Genomic DNA, 6,704 nt, shown 5'->3' with positions numbered 1-6,704 from the left:
CCGCCAGTGATTGAGAAAGATGTTTGGGAAGGGTGCAACAGAACTAGGTCGGAAAGAAAGGCAGGTGGGTCGGTATGCTCATCCATCAGGGAGCCAAATGAAAGAGTAAATTAAAAATGTCAAGAGCATCTTTGGTTATCAGGTTCAATGAGTGAAACAAGAACTTGGCGGGGCGTAACGTAATTGTGGACCGGAAATAATTGCACAGAAGAAAGTCAAGAGTTAATGGAATGCATAAGTGCTGATGTTAAGGGTTTCGCGAATGATGCCAAAATTATCCTATTAGGTGACATGAATGCCCACATACAGGGTCTAGATGGCTATACCGACAACAACCGGGAGTCAATGCTAGATCTTTCTGAGCAACATAACTTCGTTATCGTGAATGCAGGGCCTAAGTGTGAAGGGCAGATCACGTGGGAAGTGGGAAACCGGCAGGCAATCGACCATTGATTGCTGTCCGATGACAGAAGGAATTCATGATAAGTTGAGAGAAATGGTCATTGACGAGGAAGGGTATAGCAGCATAGGGAGTGACCATAAACACATCATTTTGAAAAGGGGATATGTAGTTGGGAAAGAGAGCAAGGGAGTGCAACATGGCCAGTCCAAATTTGAACACTGAACAAATAACAAATATTGTCACAACAGTCGAGGAAGAACTTTGCAAATGGCCTAGTAAAAAGTGGGAATATAGCGAGCTTCTAATTCTAATAACGACAGAAGTACGGAAAGAGAAAGATTGTCGTTGGAAATGAAAAAAGAAACCGAAAAGCTGGTGGAACAGGGAGATACGAGAAGCGATCGCCGAACAACAGAAAGCATCCCGAGAGCACAGGAAGGAAAAGAAGGCGCAGTTGCCACAGGATGAAGTGGCCAGTAAATGGGAAATATACCTGGAAAAAAAGTCAATGGTTCAAATACTGCTGCAAGCAAAGATAAAAGGTGAAAGTGAACGTTGGTTGTCAGAAATACGTGAAAAAAAGAAGGTCTGAGAAGAAGAAGGCGTGAAGGAGCCGTGAGAAAATTATTAGGTAGGAAGTCAACAACAGTACAACAAAATATCCTAGACGAAGATGGAAACAAACTGAAGGAGAAGCGGCATTAAAATACATCCGATAAATAACAGCCGAATCTTTCCAAGGCAATGACGAGGTTGTATTTCAAGAAAAAAAGAGCATGACAGAGAACCAGATGGAAATGGAGCTGGTGCTGCCAAATTTCAACTGGAAGAAAGCTGAAGAGAAAATTCCTAAGCGCACAGCCACAGGGCTAGACGAGGTTCCCGTTAGGCTGATTAATGAACTACGGCCAAAAAGTAAGGAAACTCTGGTGAAAGCAGTGGAAAAAAACCTTAAAAGATAGAAGAATAGCAGACAGTTGGCGACAAAGTAGAATTAATTTAATTTATAAAGGTAAGGGGGAGAAAAATAGAATTCACTCGTATAGACCGTTGACCATTAAATCGGTAATATACTGGTAAGCAATGCAGGCAATGAAATTAAAACTGCAAGCATCGCCAGAGAATAATGGCATATTGGGAGAACTTCAGAATCGCTTCAGTATAGGTAGGCGTTTGGACGATAACTTATTTATTCTTACTTAGTGTATTGAAATATCAAAAGTAGAAAGCAGACCGTTATAAGTAGCCTTTTTAGACATTACAGGAGCCTATGACAACGTAGACCGCAACATATTGTGGGATATTCTGGAAGGGGAAGGCTTAGGTAACGATTGTCTACAACTTTTGAGAGAGATTTACCTAGAAAATACCGTTTGCGTTGAACGGGAAGGGATGAGGAGCGCGGAGAAAGTTCATATCAACTAGGGACTGAGGCAGGGGTGCCCTTTATCCCCGCTGCTGTTTATGATGTACATGGTGAGGATGGAGAGGGCGCTAGAAGAAAGTAATATCGGGTTTAATCTCTCTTACAAACAGGTGGGCAGCGTACTAGAGCAGCAGCTTCCAAGTTTATTTTATGCGGGCGACGTTGTGTTGCTAGATAACAAGCAAATTGATTCGCAACGTCTGGCTAATATCTGTTGATAGGAAGACGAGAATTTAGGTTTCAAATTTAGCGTTAGAAAATCAGGTGTTATGGTATTCAATGAAAACAGTGAACAGGGTGGTAATACAGGGCCAGGAAATACGTCGGGTAAGAGAGTATAAATATCTTAGTATATGGATAAACGAAGACAATAACCCGCCGCGGTTGCTCAGTAGCTATGGTGTTAGGCTGCTGAGCACGAGGTCGCGGGATCGAATCCCGGCCACGGCGGCCGCATTTCGATGGAGGCGAAATGCGAAAACACCCGTGTACTTAGATTTAGGTGCACGTTAAAGAACCCCAGGTGGTCGAAATTTCCGGAGTCCTCCACTACGGCGTGCCTCATAATCATAAAGTGGTTTTGCCACGTAAAACCCCATAATTTCATTTTTTAAACGAAGGCAGTAGATATATGGAAACGCAGGAAAAAAACAATAACGGTAAAGGTGAAGCGAAATGCAGCCATAATGAAGCACATATCAATATGGGGATGGAATAGGTACGAGGCGCTCTGGGATATGTGGTAAGGTGTAACGGTTCCAGGACTTACTTTTGGAAATGCGGTTGTTTGCTTGAAATCAAGGGTACAATCAGGACTCGATGACAACCAAAGGTCAGCGGGACGCCTCGCACGGGAAGAGTACAAATGAAGCTGTGCACGGTGATATGGGCTGGACAAATTTTGAAGGGAGGGAAGCTCACAGTAAAATTGATTATGAAGAACGACTGAAGAATATGGAAGAAAGTTAATGGGCTGGGGGAGTGTTGAAGTATTTGTACAGAAGAAACATTGATTCACAGTTGAGGGAAAGAGCTAGGAAGCTTACCAGCAAGTATGCGGCCTAGGGTGAGCAACACAGGAATAAACAACGTCAAGCGGAAAGTCAGAGAGGCTGAAATAATCTCATGGGTGGCGGCAATGGAAAAGAAACCTGCCATGAGTAATTAGTTAAGAGGAAAAAACGAAATCAGGAAAGAAACAATTTATGATAACTCAAAGGGAAGCTCATTACTTTTCAAAGCGAGATCAGAATGCCTTAGAACACGCACCTATAAAGCGAGATATAAGAAGGAAGAAGAAGCATGTGCTTGCTGCGGTAAAGCTAGGGAAACGATGCAGCACGTTTCATTAGAATGTGAAGATATCTGCCCAGCGGTCGATGTAGGCACTATTGGCATCCTTGAAGCACTTCGATTCAGCGAGAGCAGGGGGAAAGTAAAGATGTCCACAATATAGATTAGTAAGATGCGATCGGAAGATTGGTGGAAGAAAAGTAAGGAAACGAAAAAAAAGGAACGGAGACGTACAAAAACAAAGTTCGCAATAGGGGATCAGAAAATTTGGTTGTGGGAGTTCATAGTGTTCTTTTTAAACTTTTTTTTTATCCTACGTAGGACAGGCAGTGTAATAGCAAAATCTTGGTGGCGCGATCCACCGCCCCGTTCCCAAGGGGACGCTCATAACATCCATCCATCCATCCATTCATCCATAAGCGAACTGGCACAGCGAAAAATGGAAGAGCTAAAGCGGAGCGCAAGATGGAAGACGCGAGCCACGATAAGGCGGAGACCACTGAGAGCGGCCCCTTCAGTGGGAAACTGATATATCAGTGGGAAACTTCAGCGGGAGACTGGTTTATGCGCGCGCCCGCCCGAAACGAGCGGTAGGTCTGCTCCCACCGCACGCGATTGTTTTGTTAACGCGACAGCGTTAAGGAGCTCGTGTCGCAGAAAAGCCGGTGTCGTCAGCGTCGGTGGCGTTGGCCGTGAGCGATAAATCCCGGAAGGCACTTCATGAATAAAAAACAACTTGCAAGATAATCTGGGTGGGAATCGAACCAGGGTCTCCGGAGCATGAGACGGAGACGCTAGCACTCAGCCACGAGTTCGATGCTTCAAAGCGGTACAAAAGCGCCTCTAGTGAATGCGGTGTTGCCTTAGAAACGAGCCGTAGAAAGTTATACTGCGGTGTATATCGGTGATTATGAACGTGTAACTTACAGCAGTCGCAGTTACACGAGTAGCGAAGTGCGTTTCCGCTACATTTCTTCTGCGCTTTCCGCACACGCAGAGCCATCTTGCGGCAAACACAGAAGACCCCCTCCTCTCTATGTACGGCGCTGCCCCGACAGGTGGCGTGCTACGCACGCATTGGGGCTGTGCGGGGACCGGTGCGAGGCGCGTCGCGACCCGGACTCCCCCTCCCCTGACGACGCTTCGCCGTGCTACCTCACGGGTTGCAGAATCAAGCGTCCTTCCTTTCTTTAGATCACTACCTGTCTATCTCTCTGCCCGTGCCGATCCCGACGTTTGGTTGGCGTACATCGTACACCGAGTTCTTTGGTTCGTTCCGCTTGCTCAGGCGCACGTTTCGTTGCCGCGCCGAACGCTGCGTTACTCGACGCTCACCGCGTGACTGGTGAGTGAAAAGTCCGATGCGGGGCGCCTCGTAAGTGCGCCGTAGCGCCATGGTAGCGCATTGTCTTACACCCCTTGGCGAGTCGACGGGAACGCTGTCGCGTTCCACTCTTGAAGGCGAAGCTTAAGCGTCCTCCAATTTTTTTGTTCTCCTTTGCGCTTGTTTCTATTGTCATGGTGTGAAATAAATGGGTGAACAGATTCACAACACAATTCATACTTCAAGAAACCGTGCAAAAGAAACACACGTATACCAGCGCAAAGCACAGAACTGCTCGCAACTGCTTGCGACGAACGCGAACGATGATGTGATGTCGATGAGGCTTCACCCTTTAGAACGAGCTGGCGGCACGAGACGTTCATTTGAGGGATCGCCAGCCGTTTGGGCGCAGACGCAAGTAAGAGCGGGCGTGAGAGAGAAAATCTGTGGGCTTTTGCTCCTTGAATATATGACTGCCTAGGCATTTGCCTATTTTTTATTGAGAACATCGTCCTAAGACATGGTGCTCCATCTGTCGTCATAACAGACAGATGAACCTCTTTTACAGCGTAGCTTTTGGGAAGTGTGCTCACGCTCAGTGGCACAGCCCAAAGTAGGACTACAACATACCATCTTCAAATGAATGGGCTTACAGAACGACTCAACAAGACACTCGCTGAGATGTTCTGTATGTACGTCGTCGTGGAGCACAAGAATTTGGGAAAAATCTGCCATATGTCACATTTGCTTATAATACGGTAGGCCAGGCAACTACAAGAACGACGCCTTTCGGTCTGCACCATGGTCGAGAAGTAAGGACGATGCTTGGCGCTATATGCTGCCCCATGATTGCAGCGATACAGAGGCTGACGCTGCCGATGTCACAGAGCGCGCCCAGGAAGCCACACGTCTTGCGCGCGTCCGAATTGAATTGAATTCTCGGGTTTGTCGAAACCACGATTTGATTATGAGGCACGCCGTAGTAGGAGACTCAGCATTAATTTAGACCACCAGAGTATCTTTAACGTGCCTCAATGCACAGGACACGAGCATTTCTTGAATTTCGCCCCATCGAAATGCGGCCGCCACGGCCGGGATTCGGTCCGGCGACCTCGTGCTCAGCAGTGCAACACCATATATCCGCTAAGCCACCGCGGCGGGTCGCGCGTGTCCGAATAACCAGCATGCAAGACCGTGACGCCCGCTGGTATAACCTCAACAATAGATCTGTCGTTTATGAACCCGGCGACAGAGTTTGGGTATGTACACCTATTCGACGCCGAGGCCTCTCTGAAGAACTTCTACGGCGATACTTTGGACTGTAAAACGTTCTGCGCCGCCTTAGTGACGTCAGCTACGAAGTCGCTCCTGACACCCCATCTTCATCAAAGCGCCTGAAGGTGCCTGAAACTTTCCACGTGCTGCGCATGAAGCCACACCGAATGAGATGGACAACCTGAATTTGTGTACTGGCTACTATTCGCCGCGCATCGGGACGATGCTTGCTCTGGAGGGAGGCCTATGCCGCATCCCTGTCTGCTTCGAGCCACGATGGTGACGACGAAGACGTTCTATAGGAGACTGCGCTCCCTATATATATGGACCGGTTCCCGCATTTAACATGCACTTTTTTTCCATTTTGTCACTCCTAACATTAACGCTATAAAAGAAAAACTGTTTCGACGATTGCCTTAGAAGCCTCACAAACCCTAGAGCTAAGACTATCTGCATAAATTGATGTGCAGTAAACGCAACGCATTTGGCAGCGGTAAAACTTATAAATAAAACTGTGTCTAACGTTACAGAATTACTTTTGTTGTGCTTAAAAGCTGCTTCAAATTATAATTTTTCTCATTTAATACTGCTCCAGATTGTTTTCTCCTATATAAAAGGTCTAGTCACTCAAGATGAACTTCACTCTCCATACATACTGCTCACCTCATGAAAGCAGTAGGTTTGCAACAAATTAATTATGCATGTCCAAGGCACTTTGCATCACTGTGCTTACCATTGTCTAGGCTGTTGAGCGCCGGTGCAGACGGTCGAATGTAGACATTGTCCGATTGAGTCGTCAGGTCCGGTTCCAAGAGCCAAGGCAACCTCGCTGATGTGCTTGGTGGGCTGTATGGTGGATGCTGCGGCGTGCTGTGGCTGGGGCTTACTCTGGGATTATCAGTTTCCTGGCGTGGTGTTACGTATATTGTACGAGGAGTCCCACCAGTCGGCGAGGATTGCGGTCTTATGTATGGGCGACCGTC

The sequence above is a fragment of the Dermacentor andersoni genome, chromosome 1, assembly GCF_023375885.2.
Source record: "Dermacentor andersoni chromosome 1, qqDerAnde1_hic_scaffold, whole genome shotgun sequence".
NCBI lineage: Eukaryota > Metazoa > Arthropoda > Arachnida > Ixodida > Ixodidae > Dermacentor > Dermacentor andersoni.
The sequence above is the reverse complement of the archived record's forward strand: the minus strand, read 5'-3'. Positions refer to the sequence as shown.